The sequence below is a fragment of the Pithys albifrons genome, chromosome 5, assembly GCF_047495875.1.
Source record: "Pithys albifrons albifrons isolate INPA30051 chromosome 5, PitAlb_v1, whole genome shotgun sequence".
NCBI lineage: Eukaryota > Metazoa > Chordata > Aves > Passeriformes > Thamnophilidae > Pithys > Pithys albifrons.
In genome coordinates this window covers 69,615,161-69,639,233 of record NC_092462.1, presented here as the reverse complement: position 1 = coordinate 69,639,233, position 24,073 = coordinate 69,615,161, and positions in this window count along the sequence as shown.

Genomic DNA, 24,073 nt, shown 5'->3' with positions numbered 1-24,073 from the left:
TTTTCCACAGAAGGCTGTATGAAAAAATATTTCTCCATAAGTTGTTATTACTTTGAGATATTATAAATTACTCCTGGATTCTACAAATGGGTTCACTGGCAGAAACACTCAATCAAGTAGTTGATCTTTAGGGCCTTGCTCTGGATTTCAGCAGCACTTTAGGCCAACAAGGATAAATGCTTCACTAATGTTTAGGATGTGATTCCTTGATGTGACCATGCTATTTCATGCTCCTAACTTCTAAACATCTTTACAAAAACAGACACACAGTAAGCATGATGGCTGCAGAGGACCCTACAAAACCCCTTAAAAACCCCTAACATGAAAACTCTATCAGAAGAAACTCCTTTCTGTTCATTCCTGATGTTATTTCACAGTGAGCTGGTCAAATATTTAAATAATCCATGTACAGCCATTTTTTTTTCTTTCAAACAGTTCAGCACAAAAGATAGCACTTGGTTCAGTAAATTTCTGGGGCTCCCTGAAGCTTATACTCATGTCTGGTTGCTCATCTGAGCTCTTGTCTTTATTGTTACCAGTCCCAGGGACTGAAACAAGGCCGGTCTCTGATAAGTCCTAAGGAAAGCAGTGGGTGGCTGAGGAGCCACATTGGTAATCCACAGCTTGCTGCATAAATGCAATATATGTTATTATTAGGTCTGTAAAAACAGTAAATCTAAATTATTTAAATTATTAAATATGATTGCTAGATTTATATTAAAATAGATGATATTGAAAGCAGTGCAAGAGGGAAGGAACCTCTTTGCCACACTGGAGTTACTGTAACAGGTTGATCTTTCTGGAAAAGAAGGAGGAATTGCATCTTTCCTGAGAGCAAGAGCCCCCCTGCACAGGGGCTGCCCCGGACAGCTCTGTTGCATCAGACAGGAGAGAAGGAAACTGGTCTGCAGCACCTGAGCCAAAGGGAAGGTCTTAGTAGAGTCACAGATTAGACACTTTCAAAAAATTTAGAGATTCTGGTCCCCAGAATTTCTGAGCAAGTTCTTCCTCAGTTTTCACTGGTGAGGCTTGTTTCAGGGATCTGTGTCCCTGGCTCCCAGACAAAGCAATATGGCCAAACAGCTGAGCAGAACTGTACCCTGAAAATAATCCACTTGTAGAAAATGTCCTGGAATATTGGAATGGACCAGCTCTGTGACAGTCATGGTAAGATTTCATAGCTGTGCTCCAAACCAGCTGCAAAACCTTCAGTCAAGTTCTGACAGCCAACCTCAGCCCTTTGATATGAACCACTGGGTGAAAACAATTTGCCCTAAATATTCCCTATTTAGTGAACATTTCAAAGTAAGCATTTTGCTAGAGCTGTCCCATAAGCAAAGATTTTTTACAGAAGCAGTAATATTATGGTCACCCCCTGTGCTAAAGTCTCCTGCAGCTGCCAGTGTGTGCAGTGGGGAGAGCGGTTCCTCACGGGAAACCTGGGCACACTCTGGTATTGACTGACTTTCATGCTTCTGATAGGCATTGCTATGACTGCATTAATGTCATTTTTGTCATTTAATACTGTTGCCAACCCACATAATTGTTAAGGGACTACACAGTGCAATTTAGCATAATTAAGACTATTATACAGTTAAGCTCCATGAGCAGTCAGTAGCCAAAGACTTTGCCCAGTGTAAAGAAATCTAAAGGCTTCATATGGTGCTCTTGGGGTGCTCTTGGGCACCCCTGAGGCCTTGGTTGCTGATGAGCATAAAGATGTCGATGGTGCACTGTCAGGGCATAGCAGATCCTCTGCCTTTTTCCCAGGGGGATGCTGCTGTCAAAGGGAGAGGAGGGTCAGAGTTTATTTCTATCACCCCAAGGTAACCACACAGGAACTTGACCTCCGAGGTTGTTATTTGAGCCAGGCTCAAGATCTCACCAAGGGAAGATACTTAACACATTTCCTCTGCATTTTACATCCATCTGAAACATATTTAGCTAACTTTTGAGGTACCTTGCACGTAAAACCCTGAACCACAATTGTAACCTCTCCAGTTTCCCTTATTCACACAGTATTTGGTTTGGATGACATATTTTTGTAATATTTATTTTCTGGCCCATTTTGAGACTCTCATGTTAATGCCACAAGAACTTCAGTCTCCCGTATAATGTTTCAGACATGGAGGGAAAAAATGAAGAAATAAAGAAAAAGAAAAACCAGCCGTCTGCATCCACTTAAACAACGTTACAATAAAGCTCAGTAAAGATCTGATCAGCAGTTTTTTTAGTCTGCTCTAATATGAAATAAATTAGTGGAAAACCTAAAGTCTGAAACGAAATTTTTTGCCACTGTTTAAAACAGGACATGAAACCTTTAACATAACATTTACACACATTATGTTCAATACTTTATGCAAAGGTAAAATTTAGCACTTTTGGCTTCAGACACTGGAAAGGACACTTGTTTACACTTAATAAATCTGATTTTGAGAAGAAAAATGTTTGGTTTTTTTTTCTCTTATAAATACACTAGCATTGACAGAAAAATCTTATTTAAAAATATGTGAACATATTCATTAAAAAACTCCTGAACACTTAAATAAACAGACACAATTTGTGTTCTACTTGATAGTGTTTTCATTTTGGCCTTCACAGTTGCTATGATTTACTATCTCTGGTGGTCCACAAAGCTTTTGAGATTCTTAAAGCATCACAGCTTTAAGTGAGCTCTCTCTATATCCCAGTGAAGCTTTGTTTGCAATCACTTCTAGTGGACTTGGTCATGAATTTTCTGGCAAAATATTTTACTATTTGGGAGGGAAGGTGTCTGCCAAGAAATATCAAATTGTGAGACGTGACATTTTCACCAGAAAGCACTGGCCAGTTTCCCCAGGGAAGTTCCAGGCTCCAGGACTGAGCTGTTATTCAAAACAAGGAGATGGACTTTTTCTGGGGAACAGTCCATAGTCCCCAGCCCAACTCTTTCAGAATGATTTGGAAAACAAAATGTGTCTGACCCAGAACAAGGACACGGCATTGCAAAGCCAAAGCCTTAAACTCTCGGCTGGGAGGGTGTGTAAGGCCGGTACAACTTTAGCTTCACGGAGCATGAGAACATTTTGAAAAATCAAGAGAGCTTTCATTAAACAGGAAAACAGTTTCCTACTGAGCTGCAGTTAAAATTATGCCCAATCCCTTGAACACACATACTGTTTATTAAGGAAGTTACTCAGATGTGCCATAACTCCCAGGCAGAGGTGAGAAAGAAGTCTTAACTCACCATCCACTTCTTTCATCTGAGATTTATCATCTAGCCAGACAACTCAGATCATTAGCACATCAAAGATCTTCAAAACCCCCTAATGAAAAAAAAAAACCCACCTTTAAGACCCTGGTATTTCAAAGATCAGCCGTGTATTTGCAGATTTTGAGATCCTATGGAAAGTTTGCCGTCACCTTCTCAGACATCTGCAGAGCACAGCCCAGAGGCTGCCCGGCAACTCCTAAATTATTTCCAATAAATTGTGGTTGATGCAGGGCATCTTTCTCGGAAAGATATTTAGTCTGATTTAAAGTCTATAAGCAATGGAGAATCCACCACATTCTTTGGCAAGCTGCTAGTTACAAATGGAGCAAAATCTCACCAACAGGAATGGGAGTTTTGCCTGAACTCATATTTAATTGGCACATTAAATATTCAGAAAAGGTCAAATTATTAAATATTCACAACAGAAGTAATAATTTACTCCTTCCCACCCTAACTCTGTAATGATAAGTCAAGTTAAAAATTGGGTAGAGTATTGCCAGTTTTAGAAGAATTTTTTGATGTCTGAGTAGGGTGCACAAATATCCCTACAAGGAGCATGAACATGTTCATCCAAGGCACATTCTTTTATGGTTTTTGAAGCCTAAAATCTTAGCCCTCAGAGATAGCATCTATCAAAAATACACGAGCAAACCAAGGCATAAAAAGTTTGTTCCTTTAACTTTACTCCCAGTACAGGTCTTCTCCTGATGCCAGCAACAGTCCTAGAAAAAACATGAGCCACACTGATTCCATCAGTCAGAAATTGCTTGTATGGTAGGACTTCCAAAAGAAAACTGATTTTATCTTGCCATGGCCCCAGTTTTGGCCAATTGCTTTGCTATCCTGACAGGCAGAAGTCCTCAGTTAGCCCTATGAAAAGCAGACAGCCATAATGTAAATAGTTTCTGTTTACTCTGAAGTCAGAAAAATCATTCCAAGAGAACAATAAATGTGCAATCACATGTATTATTTACTTTCTTTAGGAGCATGGTTATTCTCAAAACAGGTTGGCTGCTTCTCACTTCTTTTGGTCAGTTCCTTTTGCAAATGCATCTCATCAGCTTCAGCTAATTCATCAGTGCGGTTTGACAATAATCACTGACTTTCTTTCTAAAGATAATCTGTGTTTAAAAGCTCTGTTATATAATATTAAATAAGCCAAGAATATCTTGCAACATTTGGAAAGGTAGGGCAGTAATGTTCTGCCAGATTCCTCTCAGCATTTAAACATCATTTTTTACATGCCAAAAGTTCCTTCAATTGCTGATGACTTGTGAGTTTTAAGACACATAATTTATATCTGAAAACAGTTAGGGAAGGCATCTTAGAAAAACTTATCTATGTTTTGGGAGATGTTCCTGAAAAAAATGTCACTGATAGAGAAAGAAATAAAGGAACTGAAAGTCAAAAATGTGTCCTGGCCCCTTGGGGAAAAGTAAGTGTTAGTTCAGAGCCAGTTTCCTTCAGAGATAATTCTGGAGAAGAAAGAAAGATTTTTCAGAGGGGATAAGTGAGTGAGTCCTTGTGGGCTTGATGAAACAATAGAGAATAGTAAAAGCAAAGAAAGGATTTACAGTTTGGTGGAAAAGAGTGTCTTAGAAAAGGGAAAAGACATAAAGTTGAAAATCTGGACCAAAAATAAATGGAGGAATATCTGTAACATTCGCAAAATAGAGGAGAGGGGTGAGAGAAGATGTTTAGAGCCTCAAGCAGGGCTTTAAGGGTGGAACCAGAGCTATCACTGAGCTGGAGAAAAACACTATCCTCTGTAATTAACCAGCTGAAAAAAATTGTCTGTTCAGACCAAAAAGAGAACAAGGATCAATATGAGAGATTCATCAAGAGAAGGACCTGCCAGGTCAGTGCAGAAAAAATACATTGTAGTGACAAAGAGCCTGTTTGGCGCCAGTGGGCAGAGACAGGCGGTGGTTGTTGTTTCAGCCACAGGTTATGCTGCGCCCAGGGATGTGGCACAGAGAGATCACACTGGTGCCAGTGACAATGGAATTGCAGCTGGGACTGGGCTGTGGCAGCAGAGACATCCCACTGACCCGGTGGGAAGTGACACCACAACTTTTCTGCAAAATATCTGGGTGACAAGGATCAGCATTCACCTGTCTGAACCCTCAGAGAAGCACAGAGGTAGAAACTTTATTAGAATTCATTTTTCCACTAGAAAATAAGTAATATATTAGTTCTTTTTATTCTTGTTGGCATATGAGCAAACACTACTGAGAGAGTACCCTTGGTTTCCCTACCTCACAAATAGACTCACAATTTCACTGCAGGAAAGGTGTTACTGCAAACTTCTAAACTTCTCCAGTTGTGCATTTAATGACACTGGGTTTCACCTGTTGCCCAGGTAATTTAACTCATTCCTCTTTGATTGCTACATCATTATCCTACATATACTGAAAAGAACAAAACTTTCCAATATGGGGGGAGCAGGAGTGAGTGGGGAAGGACATGCAAGGGCCAGTCCTCCTAATCTGACTTTCTCAAATATTCCTTCTAGATGAAGCAACATTGCAGAACTGATTTCCCACAAGCTCAATGAGGAAAGGTTTGAAGGCTCAGAAAGAAGCAACTTCTGAGGCCTGCAGTGTTTCCTCCAGTTTAAATAAAATGAAGGATAAAAAGGCACTTTATCTGTTTGTAACCTACAAATTGTGCCTTTCACCATTCTGATTCATTTGGTTTTGCAATTTAGATTAATTACAGTGAAATACCCAAGTACACTTCATAGACACTATATCTGTAGTTTTATGACTACTGAATAATTTATTGCTGCTATTTCAGTAGTTCCAAGAGTGAAAAATCAGGCATATTAAGCCTAAGGCACTCTTAGCCACCCAATAGGTCTGTGTGAAGGCTTGTGATGGAGCCCAAATCTCTCTCATTACTCATCTGGAAGATTCAGTGTCTCAAAGGATACTATCCTTGGTATGTGGCTATTTCCAAACCTCTCTGAAGCTGGTGGGTTTGGTGGCAGCCTTTTATTCAAGATAAATGGGAGAGCAAAAAAAACCTGTTTTATTGTTTAATGAGAGAAATTGCTGCATAACTAATTGCTGAATAACTAATCTACATGACACAAAAAAACCTGTTTTATTGTTTAATGAGAGAAATTGCTGCATAACTAATTGCTGAATAACTAATCTACATGACACATAGTTCTGCCTCTGGTGGTTTGGCTGAGAACTGAATGCACACTGTAAACACTGCTCACAGCATGGCAGACCTGTATGTGTCTGCACAAGTGACAGAAACAACCACTTGCAGGCAGAAAACACCACGAAAAACATCTAAAATAAAACCACTAACAAGTGGTAGAACTACTTGAGAAGAAACATGGCATTATGAGCCTAGTTCACTGCTGTAGGTCTCTGTGATCATTCTCTATAAGCAAACATGATTGCATTGAAGAGATACAGGTCAACAAATTCTCCTTCCAGTGAAAACAATCTTGCACACCAAAAATATTGGCTATGAGGCTGGCAAATATCACCAGGGTAATCAAGTTTCCCAGAAGAGAAAGGATGAGCTGATATCTGCAATCAAACTGGAACAAACAATGGAGGTACTCACAAAGCACAACAATGGCCAGAAAATAATTAAAACAAGATCTAAACAATTGTTGGAGCCTGATCTGAGTCTAAATTCTGTAGCTTCCCAGAAAAGACAGAAATATGACCAAGTCTTTGAGGGCAGAATGAAGTGTGTCCGAGCAGATTGGAAAATCCTACTAACAAATACAATTTTGATCAGCACAGGAAAAAGAACTTCAGAAAAGTGCACTAAGACAAACTGATTCATGTATCCGTTTTTGACAGCAGACAATACTAGAAGTTTACAGCAGAAGTGTGAAAAAACCCCACAACCCTATAAGATATTTCTTCTACCTTTGCTGTGCTGTCTTAGATTCTGGCACTCAGAAGTTAAGGGACTTTCAAGTTGCACTCAGTAATGGGTTGACATAATGCAGAGCAATGAGGGACAATGGATCACAAAGCTTCTCATAAAAAAATGGGACACCTTCTTGAACTGGAATTTATTAATGCGTTTCAGCTGATCCATGGGCTCCAAGAGCTGAAAAGAAACAACAAAAATGTGAAAACAGCTTTCTAAATGAATAAAATGTGTACTCAGATCACTGAAAGGACTTTCACAGAGAGCACTGGTAGCTCTCTCTATTCCAGCTTCTGTTTGGGAAGATCAAATGGGATGGAAGGCATGTGTCAGTGCAGGGTCAGGCACTTCTGGAGGCATACACACCTCAGCCAAACTCACAGCCCAGAAGATTGGTTGGGGGTTTTATGTGCTAGTCTGAACTGAATCACCCTGAGCACCCCACTCCCACAGCCCTACGCAGTGACTGTGCCCACACCTCTAAGTTCATCTGAACCTGTCTGAGGTATGAGCCAGACAGGTAACAGGTTACACCTGGATGGGAAGCATGAGAGGAGACCTTAAGTAAGAGGAAGAAAGTCTGAGGAGTCTTGAGAGATCTCAGCTGACTCGGACATGGATTCAGACAAAGACTTGCAAGGGATCCCTAACACAGGGATGTTTGCCTGAACTCAAACTTGCTTCTTAAATCAGGGAAAAAAGACACAAGATAATTCAGGACATGGGAGGAGTTGCTGTGGTGCTTCAGCTTTCTTGTCAATAGGTCCTTAGCAGGAGGAGGGCCCACTGGAGGAAGGAGGCTGGAAGATGGTATCTGTGGTCCCTGATGGACAGCTTGTTCCCTGGCATGTCTAAAGCAAAGGGATTCTGACTTGGCTCATGGCTCCTCTGAGCTAACAGGAAAGCAATGAAACTCAGTTCTTTTATCTTTTAATCTTTTTAAAGTGAGAGAAAGCAGGAGAAAAGAGAAAAACTGGCAAGCACCAGAAAATCAGAAAATGGACCAGATAGAAGTTATTGTTTCGAAACGTCTTTGTTTCATGGCCAAGACCATTATATATCTCTGGCTGGCCAGACACAGCATCATGTGTGTTCTGTAGAAGCTTCTCTTCCACCCAGGGAGCTGCACAGAGGAAAACAAACTTTCAGGAAGGAGCTGGCTTGAGCAGACAGCAGAGGTCACCTCAACCTGATGCACAGACACTCTACCCTAGGGAATGGTACAGGATTCCTGCTCATGTTTAGGATAGGGGACACCCTGTCTGTATTGTGTTGGTCTTAAAAATGAAAAATTTCTCAAGTGAGTGTAAAATACACAAGTATGAACCCGCAGTGATGTAAAGTGACAATGCTTAACCCTGGAGAAAGCACCTGTCCCATCTGCGAGGTCCATGGGGCAGGTTTAAATGCTGAGCCCTGCTGGTGTCAAGATATTTTTTAAACTCACATAACACCACAGAGCATTTTAAAGTCTTTGAGCAGAACTTCTATTTTCACTGCTACTTTCTGATGGCCAAACAAGTGGGCTGTCAATAGGGAACTGAGAGCAAAGAAACATGAGTTAGGCAGTTGCTATGAAACCCAGTAGGAAGGAGAAATCTCCTTTTACAGAAAGAAAATGAACGTTCTCTGTAAGGTTATATTCTACAAATTTTTTTTAACATACAATTTTCTGTGGAGTTTTTTGCTTGCACAGGGTTTGGTTTTTACGTAAAAATCGTAGAGAAAATGTGATACAGATTTTGGCACTGCCAGGTAAGGTAAAAGCTGTCCTTGGAAAAATTATTTCCCTGCAAAAAGTTCTGTTCCCATGTCTTCCTGTTCATATGTGAACACTGCCCTCACACTGCAAGCACTTGCATGTGTGCTCCATGAAAGAAACAGGCAAGCACAGCTGCACTAATATTAGAGATGCCCCCCAAGCCTTTAAACTTGGAATTCTAAGTGGTTTCTCTCATTTATTAGATTCTAGGTATCTAGAAATTCCACACTTGCCCCTGCACAAGCAATCTGTGGTGTAATAGTAAAGTTCAATAGCAGTTCATCTGGTTACATGCATCAAATCTCCCAAAATAGAGTGAGAACAGCATATACCATTCCTTTGAATAGAAAAAACAAACCCTCAAAGAAGACAGTAAAATACATCTCAACACTTTCCAAAGTGCTGAGTAAACTCAGGTCCTTCATAGATTCTTAGATGTGGTTCCTGAAAAGAAACACAGAATTGTGGATTTTGAACAAGTCTTCTACATGGCAAAACTGAGAAAAATGCTCATTTCTGCTGAAGAAGATATTTTCAGTTTAAAAAAGGTTTATTGCACATTCAAACAGTGAACTTTTAGAAGAGGTATTTTGCTTGGTGTGGGAAGAGTTATGTGAAAGAACAGGCTAAATAAAGTTTGGAAAATGGTTCTGCATGCCATGGGGTCACCCAAAAACTGTCACAGGACTATTTCAGGCTTCTGCCACAAGAGCCAAGGAATATCATTTCAGATACTCAAACAGTTGTACTAGAAAGAAATTATCTCCAGGAACCAAACAGAGCAGATTTTGGAGAAATAATGGAGACCCATCAGAGATCCACTAAAAGACCAATTCCACATGCTGAAAAGGACAAGAAGGTTTGAAAGATATTTGATCAGATCAGTGGGAGCAAGAATTACCTTGGGGATGGGAGTAAAGCTCATTATAGGTATTTATATTTTTAAAAAAATCTTCCCTAAATTACAAGAGAAATATGCTGTGTTGCAGACATGAGCAGCCAGAGTCAGTAACATTCTGGTCTCCATAAGCTGCAGAAAAAGGGCAGTAAGGAAGGAAGACCTTGCAGCACACCTGGAGAGATATTAAGGGCACGCTTTGTGAGGGAGACTGGACTGGCAAGGACTTGGAACTGCAAGCAATAGACTTCAGTTCTGTTACTGCTGCATCCAAAATAATGCTTTCCTATCAAAGAAATATTAAGTTGTCGTCTGTTTTTCCTAAGGTGAATAACCTTCACAGCCCCCAGCTGGGCTAGATCTGTAGATGAGAATGCAGCAATGGTTATTGGAATTACACTCTTACATGAAGGCTGCCAGCACATACAGATAGTAAGGAAAAATTAATCTCGGTGCTCAAAACAGTCTACAGTATTAATAGTCACAGAAGATTTGCAGCAGAAGTTCCAGAGCAGCTGAGCCCATACACAGAGAGGGAAGCAAACACAGAATCCTGCTCTGAGCCCACTGCTGTGCTTGGTTCTGCCTCTCCAAATCATCTCAAGAGCATCCTTCCCCCCATCCACCCCACAGACACCGTGTGACTCACTGCTTAAAGCAGACACACTGTTTGCAAAAGCTTTTGCATTTCACACTTTAGACAGAGTGCAAAAAGATCATTTCAGAGAAACTCAAAAACAAATGTGCATTTGGAATGCTGAGCTCTGTATTCACTCACATTTCAGTCTTTGTCTCATTAGAGACTCACTCTCAGCTGCTCCGTTTCAAACTGATGAAATCAAGTCTTTGTGATGGGAAGAATTTGCAATGAAACACAGTCTGGGCCCACGGACCACATCTCAAAGCTGAAGACAATTTGATGGATGGTGCACTGACCACACAGACAGGTTCAAAAAAAATCAGTTCAGAGTTACAGAGAATTTTGGAAGTATTTTTGATCAATGGCATTTGGAAGTCTCAGGAACATTAATTTCATATCCAGTTTGCCAAAATGTCTACCTTAGATTAAATATATGAGCATACATGTCAAGATATATTTAAAATCCTTTGAGAGTTCCAAGTACATGAATAACACACGTATCATTACTACCTTTTTTTAACATAGCATCACATAAATCAAGTCAGAGCACCAGGCTTTCTCAACTAAGGAAAACCACTGCACTTAAAATAACAAAGGTAGTACTTGTTTATTAATGTACAATGTCCAAAATTTCTACTAAAATCTGTCAAGAACAGTTTAACACAGCATATTCTCAAGAACTGAAATTAATACATACTTACTCAGAGGTTAAATCCACCACTTTGTTGTATCTGTATTTTTCATTTGCAAGCTAAAGGTTAGGAAGTCCCTGGTTACTCTTTTGAAAAAGTGCAAAAGTACCACATTGAAAAGTGGAAACAGCATCTGAGTAGGACCCACAGTCTTTTCAGTCAGTCATTTATCAACTGTCTTGTGTCAGGGTACCACGAGGTGTTTATCCAGTAGGCATTTAAGGATGATAATTTATCAAAAGCATTTTCTCACACTCTCTGAGATGCTGTCTGTGAATCAGGGGATTTTGAAATTCCCTGTTAGGCAGTTCGTGCTGCCTGATGGGGTCTGTTCTCAGCAGTTGCAAATGTACTTCTCTCTGCATGGTGTATAGTGGTAGCTGAGGAAACAGCGAAGAAATGGCATTGCCATTTTCATGATTCCAGCCAGTGGCAGGTACAAAGGCTTGGGATGAGCAGGTCTATTGTAATTCAGCTGTTCTGAGTGCACATTAAAGCATGCTGAGAGTCTAGAATGGGCACAATTAGATTAAGTTAGCACTGAGTTTTGTATTATTTCATTTTTTTCACAACCATCTTATAAATCTTCCAGGAGTAAATTTGCACTGATTGACTCTTAGAGAGCAAAAGGAATCTCGACTCTTGTTCCTTAGATAACCATCCAAACAACACAATCATAACCCCAGAGTCTGCAAGAAAATAAAAGAGCTTGTTATTTCTTTGGCTGATGATAATATCTGGAATGATAAGGACCACTAGACCAGTGTGTCCCTCTACAAAATCCTAACCTCATTCCAAATGGTTTCCTTGAGGCTAAACTATTGCAGTTGGATCCTGGGGCAATTCTTTATAAGAATAATTGTATTTACTTTTCCTGTCAGGAACACTCATTCAACCTTTCTGGAAGATCCCCTTACTACCTTTGGCAACATGAAAGGATCAGTTTTGTTGAAGAAAACTGTTCGTATGCACTTTCCCTCCAGTTATTTCTCTCATAAAGGGCAATTTTCTACTTTTTACAGAGTAGTGAAAAAAAAAAAACAGTGGGAATTTTTGGTTCTTATTATCCACAATACACAATTTAGAGAGTGGCTTTCAGAAAAACAAACAAACAAAACCATGCAAAAAATAAACTCTTCCTAAATCTTCAGGCACAACTACATCCACATCTAACCTTCTTGTAACTCTGGACCCTTCCTCTCTTTACTACTTCCCATGGGGTTCCCTTATCTTCTCTTCCAAGTGCAAAACTCTGACATTTCATACTCTCCCTCATACTCTCTGTTTGGATTCCACCTCTGAAACACACACATTTCACCTTCTTCCTCTTCTCCATGTAACATGCATCTCATGTTACTCATGTTACTCAGTTCTCCTACTCTCCTCATTTTCCGCATCACTCAGTAACTCAAATCCTTAATTAAGCATGAAAATCTCATTCCAGTCATTGCATAATTGTGGTGGATTAATTCAAAAAGACCAAGGACAGCCCAGGATGTCTGTCAGCAGAACAGACAGAGATGCAAGCAAAGTAGAAGCTCGGCAACCTGTCTGCTTCCTGCATATATAAAAACCTGTCTTGAGCATGCAGAAGAGATGCATTGCAGATATTGAGGTAAGGAGAAATATTAGTAATAATCACATCCCACATTCCCACATAAAGGGCCTTTGTACAAAGTGCAATCTGAGCAATTCTATCTTCTTTGCTGAATTACTTCTGCACAGATTTAGCCTGAGTCTTCCTTAGCACTTCTTGCCATATTTAGAATCACAGTGAGTTTGCAAAACTCACATTCAAGTGGGGCTCCTGGGATCTGTGACATCTCAGAACAAGTGATCAAGCAAGAGAAAACACCATGGGAAAGATCATTCCACCCCCTAAAACCATTAGCCCATCAGGTGAGGTAAACTTAGTGGCATATTTAATTTTGACTTAAACTTTATGTGAACTGTCCCAAAAGGGACAGTTCTACATGTGCCATATTGTGCATGTCAAACAATGTTAAGACTGAAGGTTTATTGTCAGAGCTTTACCGAAAAGGATAGCAAGAGAAAGGAAAATTGGATATAGAAGGAGATTACACAATTCTTTTGTGTTTGCAAAAGCAATTTGATTTGGCAAGTCTGAGCAGCAGAGATGTTGTTCTCTGAATTAGGGGTTAGTTTCAACTAATAGAAAATTTCAATTTTGAAAGACCAGAAATATGTTAATACACTGTAACTCTGTAAAGACATTTCTCAAGTGGGAACTGGCAACAAGCAAAGTGATTCCCCACTCTATGCTAGTTGGGGAAGTCTAAAATCATTTAAAGTTATATACCTCTGAGAAACCTAATTTCATCTGAAAAGAAAAAGCAATTAATTCCATCTATAACATCTATATCTCCAAACCATTCTATGTTTCTATAACGTTTCTTGTCCTATTCTGGTGTAATCAGAAACCATTTGTGGGGGGTTTATTCATAAATACTGCATAGAAAATCATAGTGGTAACTGCAAAGAGACAGAGTTTTAGCTCTCACTGAGTAGATCATTCTAAAGAAAGTTTTCTACTTCCCTGATAGATTTAAGGGCTGTTGGGAAAAAGGAAATGGGAAGAAAGGTGCCAGTAAGAATTTTCCAGTTAAGTTTTCCACCAGGTCATCTTCTAAGGGTCGCAGACACTGAGGTCTCTGCAAAGGAGAGTTCTGCTTGGAGCTGATCACTGTGAAACACTCCAGAGCTGCATTGGCAGCTCCTGTCTTGTCTCACTGGCCTTACAGGCATGCCATGGAAGGCACTCAAGACTTTTCAGGCTGTGTAGAGGGACATGTATTTGCTCACAAACATAAATATTGCAGCTGCTTTTTGGCTGGTCATTGCCACAACAGCTTGGAGCAGAAGCAAGAAGCAAGAGCATTCACACTTTGAGCAGAAGCGAGAAGATCTGGGATAAACCAGGATAACCTGTGAGAAAAACACAGTGATGGATTTCTCTCATCTCTGAAGACAGACAGTAAAGCAATTAAGGTGATTACCATCCCTGACCTTATGTCCTCTTAACAAGTAGAAGGAGCTGGAATAAGATTTGCAGGCACAGTGTGGTGGAGAAGGAAGAGCATTAGAGGTGGCAGAGTGCTGTGTGGGTGTCCTTGCAATAGCAGATGCCTCTCACACAGACTCCAGGGCCAGCGCAGTAAGAGCCACATCTGTGGCCTCTGCCTTGACTGACCACATAGGTGGAAGGTCTGTAAACGTGCCCTACAGTACTCTTTGTTTCTCCTCCTGCACTTTTCCCACAGTGGGGAACTGTGCATCTCTATCTGAGGTAGAGATACCAACCCAAACTATCTAGCTGCTCCAAGGAGACATTCCCCATAGCCTGTCCCTCTCCCTACAGCTATCAGTGATCCCCCAGGTGTAGCAGAGTGCATCTCACATTTCTGTACACTGGTCTTATCCATCACAAATCACACTTTGACCCATAAGAGTTTAGTTTGCTTTTCATTATTTTAGGACCGTTGCTCCAACATACAAGTTATGTTTGTGAGGGAGCTGTAACTCGGGTTTCTGCTAAGAATGGGCAAATCCTCTGGAACCAGTTTCAATAGAAACTAATCCTAAGAAAAGCTTATCTGAAAGTTCAGCATTAAACCCTGTACAGGAGGTAGAAAGAGCTGATGGCTAATTAAATATACTGGAAACTGAAGGGAAATGTGGGGGTGGAAAAAAAATGGAGATACTTTGCTGTTCCCTGACTGTTGCCCCTGGAAATTCATTCCATCCTGATTTTCTCCAATGCCATATCCTTTGTAAGGTATTCAAAACCAACATTTAAAAAATATTTTTAAGGATAACCATGTCTGAAAGTTAAAGCCCTTTGGGGGAGAATAAAAGAAGGACTTCAAAGTAACAAAATGCTAAATCTGGCAACTTGTTTTCAATGGAAGTGAAAACCTGCACAATTTAATACTTTAAAGTGTAATAAGAAGAAAAATGTCACATGTAGAGTTCAATTTCTACCCGTGGAATTGTGCCCCTGCTTTAACAAATTCCAACTTAAATGCTTCCACCATAACTGAAAAATGTTTTACTGACCTCGAGCTCACTGTACAGCAGAGGTCCCACAGTATAGCTAGGACTGGGATCAAAGAGGTAGTGGTTTTCAAAGCAGCTATCCTGCCCAATGTGAGCTAAATCCAGCTGGCTAACATTTTGCAGTTCAGTGGGTGTTGAACCTCCTTTTTTGTGGACTTTTGCTCAGGATGAGTTTCGATGTGTTGCATCAAAAATCCATTTTGTCTTCAGAGCAGCCCCTGATCTCTCCCTCACTGAGGAGCATTGGAATGACCTGAGTTGTCTCAGATCAGACTTCAGCCCCGCAAGAGGACCAGGCTGAACACTGGAGTTCAGGTACCCTCACCCAGACTGACTTCTGGTGTTCCAGCTTTCCTGTGCTCATGAGCAACAGTCTTTCTGCATATAAGATTCCATGAAATCAATGGATTATTCCTAGTTAAATCAAGAGTGACATCTAGTCCACCCACAGAGTTTTTAAAAATGTCTTTTTTTAATTATTATCTTCTCACCAATTCAGCTTTCACATTCTCTAGTACCTGGTCTTAATACTCTGGACATGGATCATAATTCTGAATGACACCACCAAACTGATGTATGTCCTAAGACACTGGTCAGGATCTGTCTCATAAAGGAATATTGATGATATCCCTATATGCCAGGTTATTTTCAGCTCTTCACAGTGGGAAACTGCTGTGTTGAATAACAGAATGTCTGCAAGTTATTTCATTTTGACTATTGAACCTACTAGTTCTTAACAGGGATGTTAAGATTAATGTTTATGATGTGCTTTGGAGTTGAAAGCTGCACCAAAATGTGATTTATGATTTGGCTGTTGAGCCAACAGGGAAAACTGGTGGGAGCAGCCTTAACCTGCAGTGAGGCATGAGGACTGATCTGCTATGCCTCTGGTGCTGCTTGTCCTTAGTGTGCAATGGAAGACGAGCGTCGAGGACCTAATCCAGGAGGCAGGATACTGAGCTGTACACTTCTCTTCTGGTTTAGCTGGCATAAATGTCATCTGAAAGGTCATTTGGGCAAAGGACACTCACATCACAGTGACAAAAACTCAGAGCACCTGCATGAGTATCTGAGCAGAAGAGGCATAGTGACATGACTAGCACAGCTTAGGCAGACCAGCGGATTGAAACTCAGACTCAGATAATGAAAACCCAAATAATGAACAGTGGGGTGTCACCAATAAATTAAGAGTAAAATCACTGGTGGCTTTGGATTTAGGATCCCAGAAGACTGACGTGCAGAGCAGGAAGCAGCCTACAGCTAAAAGGATGTGTTAAATACACTCACATATTAGAACTCCTTCCTTGCTTATTGAGGGTTTGGATGATCTCTGTTGGCTTAGGAATCAAAGTGATGCACAACTCCAGGTGAGCACTAAAATGAACATCTCTAAGAAAAAACTCAGCACCCAACCCGTGGCAGAGCAAATGGTGTATTATGAAATTTAGTTTACTCATGAAACTTATTAACTCAAACCACCATTTTCCTCTTGGCAGAGGAATAGCCTGGCTGATAGGGGGGAAAAAAGGGATCATGCTCTATCTGTCCTATTGAACTTGTGCTGCTATAAAGCCTGTCAGGGAAGAGTTATATGGCCAAGAAAAAGATCAGGTCTGGACCCCAGGTCTTCCCAATCCTATCTGAGTGCCCTGCTATAGGCTACTGTCAAACGCCCCTAGTCATTCTCCCAGACATACATCAACCCACCAATAGCTTTGGTCAAACCACTCACTTGGGATATGATTTTTTAGCTGTGGAACTCTTCAGACAGACTAGAGCCAAGACAACCAAACTGATTGACTGAACCAACATACTGCTAACACAGCACTAACAATTTAAAACACTTGGAAAACAAACATCAAAACAAGTTTGGCTTTCACCAAACTTGCTTTGTCCAGATGCCCTGGAATCACGAGACAAAAGATCCATACACAAAGAGTCTTTCCCTTTAAGAAACAGCATATTAGGGCTTTAAATGAGATGAAAAATCTCTCTTATTTGAGGAGAGGAATAGAGGAAGGATCAGTCAAATTCCCTTCTGGCCTTTACAGACAGGCACTTTTTGCTGCTCTTAACAATTAGCATATCTGTGCCAATGACGATTTACAAGTCTCTGTCTGTGCTGACTTTGGATGTGCCTCAGCTGCAGGGAGGGTGAGCTCCACAGCATTTTACCATTCTGAGTTGCCCAGTTATCCACACTACCCTCATCCGGAAACAGGGCAGACAATCAGACATGTCTCTTTTTAGAACATTGTGAGGATGTGGTAAGTGCAGCCTAAGACCCAGAAGCTGGGAAAGGATCCCATGTTTTGGGTGTATCCATTCAGTTTCTGGGGTTTGGTGAAAAGCTTGGACAAAACTATGAAACTACAACACAGCAACACTACAAACATGATATATGTAGATTATGACACCTCTCAAGATGTTCCCCTCTCTCCTGCAGTGTCCCAGATAACTTAGCCAAGCAGATGTTCACCATTATTTTGAGCCATGGAAGAATGCAGGATTCACACTAAAAGAAAAAATATGGAACATGGAAGACATCTGAACTATTCTGTTTACTTTGTCTTGCAAGTAACGAGAAATTTGTTTCTTCTGAGTCAGAGCTGGAACTGGAACACAGACACCTTACGTTCTGGAGGGACCACACTATCCAGAATCTCCAGGCATTAGGAAAGATGAGGCCTGTGTGCCTCCCTCAAAAAAATGTCCTACTTTTCTGTAAAAAAGCATCATATTTCTGTGAAACAGTCAGAGGAAGAAAGAAGAGGTCTTTCTGATGATATTCTGCTCATTCTGTTGTTCCAGCACATTATTTTAGCCAGTGATTGAAGGAGGAAAGGCAGACTTAGCTGCCCTCAAGGTGCAGCAGCTGCTGGTTCTACTGTCTTTCTGGGGATGATGTTTGTTCTGTAATTATAACCACAGTTCCCTCACAGCCATGAAGCTTTCAATTTCTATAATATTTCAAGATCTATTTCTATCTAGGATGAAATACATCCCTTGAAGCTTTCCAGAAAAAATGTTGGTGATAACAATTCCCTATTGTCCACTGTTGGTACTGAAGAAAGGCTGTTGGAACATGGCATGTAGCCATTCCCTCCCACCTTTCCTTCCCTGTGGTAGCAGTATCACTGCTGACCCAAATAATGTATTGTTCCCTGAAGCAGAGAGAATGAAGTTATTCTGAACTGATAAGACTCCTCCCTGACTATTCACTGCTTGGACTTCATTACCAGAAAGATGGTCCCCATCTGACTTGGCTGTTCCTATTGGAATAACCCCAGATCTTCTCTATACTCCTAGCAGTTTAACCTTTTCCTTCCCTCTGCAGCAAATTTAACCATGGAGCACTAAAGAACCATAAAATCTTAGAATATCCTGACTTGGAAGGGACCCAAATGATTCACAGAGTCCAGCTCCTGGTTGTGCACAGGACAACTCCAAGAATCAGGACAACCCCAAGAATCACACCTTGTGCCTGAAGGAGTTGTCCAAATGTTTCTTGAGCTCTGCCAGGCTTGGCGTTGTGCCCACTTCTTGGGAGCCTGTTCCAGTGCCCAACCACCCTCTAGGTGGAAAACCTTTTTCAGTTACCTCCCCTGATCCAGCTTGAGGCCCTTCCCTCGTGCCCTGTCACTGTTCATGCCTGTGTGCAACACGGTTCAAAGACAGCAGAGCTTCTGGAAATTGCTGCCCTTTCAGACTCCCAAGTGAAAGGCAGTGGTTACTGCACGAGGCTCCTCCTTTAACTTCAAGCCAAGTCAAGCTTTCCTGCTCAGCTTGCACTGCTCTTTGTGGTCAAGGCAAGGTCAGGTACTCCCTGACCTGGCTGCCCATCAGCTCCTCCCTGGGAGCCAGGGGAGCTCTGTGGCAGTGCCAGTGTCTGGCTCCAGCCCTGTGTGCCAGAGCTGTGAACAGTACATGTTGTGCAGCCTCAGGAAATGGCAATTCTGCTGAAGGTCAGGGTTTGTGAAACAGACACCTTTTTCTTTTCCTTCTTTTTGCTTTTCTGGGGAGTTTCTTTTACTCCCTTCTCCCTCCTCACCCCACACTTTCTCTGGGCCTCTTCCAAGAACAACCCTCATGCCATTCTCTCCCACCAAAGGCACAAAGAACTTCTTTTACCAGCCCACTGGCTGTTCAACATACAAAGAAGTTAAACTAACAATGTGGCGATGCAACAGCCCATTACAGGCAGGTCTGGATGAGTCACAGAAATAAAGAGTAGGAAGGGATTTAAGGAGCCACCTTCCCCTCTCCCCCAAGGCAGCACAAGTATTTTCTCCCACTACATTTTCCAGTGACCTGCTATTTCTGTTCCTCTGGAGTACAGCAAGGTCTTGGTTTCTCCACAGGAATGGTATTTATGGCCAGGATTTATCACTCCTCAGAACAAGTTTGTCCTGTCTTTATGCTTATTAAGAGAATACACCACACTTAATTGTGGAGTTCAATCCCAGAACAAAATAGCATCTGAAAACAGCATTTTAAGTGCACATTTAATCTTGGGAAAAATGTTAATATTCCTCTCTGAAAGTGTTTCTGTTTCTAAGATCTGGATTGCCTAATGGCTAAGCTCTGAGCAGAATCCAACAGAATGAATACTGGATGTGACTGGCACCATTTTTGGGTGCTGCAGTATGCAGAGATTTAGAAAGGAAGCTTGAAGATCTAGAAAGAAACATGGAATTAATGTATTCAACTGCTTAAAAAATATCCCCAAAAACAAAACCAATAACAAGTCAAACAAAAGACAAAGGCAAGAAACAAGCAAGCAAATGCGAGTTCCACACTTGGATTTGCACTCAGCCATAGATGTCACATCATCTCAGCATTACTACCATCACCCATCAGAGATTTCTGCCCTTCAGCCAGACATAACAAAGATATTTACCTGGTTATCCTCATCTTGCACAAAAGTATGAGGGAGTTTGTCCACTCATCTCCAGACACTGGTCCAAGCTGTGCAGAGTGTTCTTCACTATTGCTTGTGCCCATTTACAGGCTATTTTGGCCTTTTACCTATTTTGCTCCAACTGGAAGAGTATTCTCTTTGCTCTAATGAGCTGAAAAGATCTTCAGCTTCTTTTGGACTAAACATGAACAGGTGAAACCATCTCTTCACACATCTCAGAGTATGTACAACATCTGCAACAACTATAACATTACCGTAGGTCCCACTGAATAAACACCCCAGGTGAGTGGCAGCCCAGACATGTGGGTAGGACAGTCCCCCAGGATATGGAGTTATGGTGGGACTAAGACCACAGTCCCCACTGTTGTGAGAGCTTCAGTTTTGGGAGGAAACCCTTGCTGAGCACAGAGGCTGCAGAAGCACCTGATGGTGATGCTCTCACACTCCTCCAACATGTGCACAAAGCCCAGGGAGTTCCTTTTTTTATGGGAAGGTGAGGCATTTTCAAGAGTAGTAAAACAACCCGAAAAAACACACAGCACACATAAAATTGCCAAAAGAAGTTTATGTTCTTCACCTCAAAATACAAATGCCACTGAGGACCTACCTGGTGTTTTCTCTGCTGTGGCATAACGTGGTCTCACCTGAAGGCCAGCTGAGGGTTTTCTTGCTAACAGACAAATAACATTTCTCAAAAAAGCCCATTAAATTAAAGCCTGCTACCATGATCCAAGCAGGTCTGCAGCTGCAAAGCTCTTGTTGTGCATCCATCTGTGGCTGCCCCTGGATTCCTCATCCCTCTCCAGGAGGAGTCCGAGCCGGTCACTCACAGTACATCACTCTGCCACACACCAGCAAGACAGAGCTCAGTAAAGGGCACCTGTGTTTTGTCCCTGTGCCAACACCATGAACCAAGCATTGCTCCTGTTATCCCCAGTGAGGTCAAACCAATTTTCACATAGAGGTCTGCAAACAAAGGAAGCCCATCATCTGCAGGGTAAATATTAACAACCCTCACACTATTTGTGACCTAATTAAATGCTTTTATGAAATATTTCCTGTGTGTGTGTAAAATCTGAATGCTACTTTTGTTGGGTACAAAGCTGTGGGTGTATTAACTGCGGTAAGATAAAATAAAACAAAGAAAAAGAGACAGCCCAAAGTAACAAGTTTTTTAATATTTTTATTTTAAGGACAAAATTTCAGTGTGGAATAAACTGTCTAAATGGGCTTAGTTCAACCTAATCTACAGTTTCACAACTCTAGATAAAAATCGGTGTTGCTTGATAGCACTAAAATTATTAGTAAGTTTATTGTAGTCTTTTTTGGGACAGGATTTAAACAGAAAATATTGTTTGAATCTCTAATTTTTTTTCCTTAACCAAAACGATTTTTATGAAGTTTTGTGCAATTTGTCCTGGAATAGCTTCAGTCATGGCTCAATTCAAATGGAAACTGAACTGAAAAATGCATTGATTCATCTCTCTGGGCTTTACTAAATAATTTTGGAATAAAGTTGCATGGAAACAGGAGCTCCAAACTTCCACTTAGTGAAGGAGCTTGGAAATTCCAGACATGCTTCTGCCCAAACAGAGCAAAACCCCGAATATTTCAGGACTCTACATGAGGGAGAAATTATCTCAAAAATTACCTTTTTAGTTCACAAAAATATTGTTTAGAAAACTTAATTTAATTTCAACTTTTAAAAGCTACTCATATGCAAAGTAAAGAAATTAAAAATCAAAAGATGTTTCAAAGTGAAAGGGGAGTGGGCTCAATTTCTAAACGTACAAATGGAAAGTTTTAAAAAATTCTTTGGTAACATTTTAATGATTTTCTTCTGATAGGAAAGTAATCGATTGTCCTCTATGAAAAATACTAATTTTGGAATATTTTTCAACCTAATTTTTCCTCTTCAAAATTTCTCTGACCAATTCTTTTATAATAAGAGGAACACTAATTATGTGCACGTGGAAAGCATTTTTCCATTAAAAGTGCTTTTTATTGGTGGTGAGGATGTGTGTGAGCATCACAGGCTGAAAAGAATTAACACAGCTGAACACCTATTTCCATTGGGTACAGCATCAGATATGGCACGTGGCTCACTCCAAACACAGAATCAGCTTCACAAAGTGAATAATGGGACTAACAGGACCCTTTTCCATCCCAAACTGAGGCAGCATGTGAGAACTGCTTCACTGAGCTGGAACCCAAGAACACAGTCCCAGATGTCCTGATTTGTGCTCCTGCCTCAGCCATAAATGGGACAGGTGACTTTCTGCATGTACAGCTGTTACAAAGATGGACAGCAGCATCAAACTGAGCTTAAATGCACAAACAATAACAAAGATTTGAAATTTATAAGTGCTCCTAAGAGAGGAGATTTGAGCACACCTACTAAGTGCAAACAGATCCTGAGATAGAATAGTCACCGGTTCAGTATCCACACAAAGCATATTAACACCCTGAGTAGTGTTGTGGTAGTTAAAGCTTCTTGCTGACTTGTTAATCAAAGGCTAATATTATCCAGGAAATAAGGGACCCGAATAATGATCCTGTTCTCAGCCTCAGTCAGTCCAAAAATTTTTATTTTCTTTTTTTTTTTTTGCAATAAACTCGTGATTTTAGCTTGCAATAAAAAAATATGCAAACTTCCAGTGGGTTTAATCATCTCAGACTGATACAACAAGAGCAGGGGAAGTGAAATCCTGGCATGATTTGTATAAAACTCTTTTTGGCATATATTTTCCATACACAGGCTTATATTACAGAACAGCTAATCAATGGAAACATTGTGCTGGCATCTGTGTGTAAAATCTAGACCTTGATGTTGACACCTTTCAAATATTTATTGGGGTTATTGTACCAACACCTCTGTGATCTTTCAGCCAAGCTACACACACGTGCCCACGTTTTCAAAGAGTGGTCTCTCTAGCAGTGGTTTTTCTGCTGTGGGCTGCAGTGCGTATCAAATTTGTAATAAGAGTACATGCGTGCAACTCTCCACTCCAAATTCAGAATTGGTGTGCATGAATAACACTAATGTGTGCAGCATTTGGTTGCCAACATCAAAAGCACAAGTCCTGATTCCACAGAGTATTTCAAGTTATAATGATGGGACTTTTAAGGGCATCTGAGGTTTTAATGCAGTTTGACTTGGTGATTTCCCTCATCCACACCTTGTCAGAGCAATTCACCTGCTTCTGGACCACAGGACAACACTCCCAAGCTATCCCTGCTCCAGGACATCACAGTGATAGCACAACTTGTCCCAACTACTTCTCAGTGTGACACCACACAACTGTACAAGGCACAGCCAGTCCGGATCCATGAAAACCCTCTCCTACCCTGGAGCTCCCCAGTTTGCAGCATTACAGCATGGACACCCAGTGATTTGGAAACACGAAAATGCTGAATATTACCTTAACAGAAGGTACTGGGTGGGGTTCATCTTCACTTGCATATGAGGTGCTGGGTGAGCTGCCCGTCTCCAGGGGTGGGGTAGCAGGAAGGGGAGAAGAATAACTGACCGTCTGGAGGCCTATCCCTCCCTCACACTCTACACTCACAGCAAACCTGAATGACCCTTTCAAGCTAAAGATAGAGCCGAAAGAGAGAGCCAAGGCTACAAGTCCACCTGGGCACACTGCAGACACCTGGCTTTGGTTTGTGTTTGCATCCCAGATTGGTCACAGCCTTTTGGCAATCACCTGGAACAAGTCATTGTCTCTGCCTCAGTTCTCACCCACAAAATTAGCACTTCTACCACCTTTCCTTATCTTTTTTATTTGAAAATCCAACTTAGCAGCTGTGCATTTTGGTCTCTTGTTGGTTGCTTGTGCTACAAGCCATGTGTTACTCCAAAGTTGGGAAGCTTGCCTTGATCACAGGCTGGAACATGGAAAAAGAGGTATTACAGCC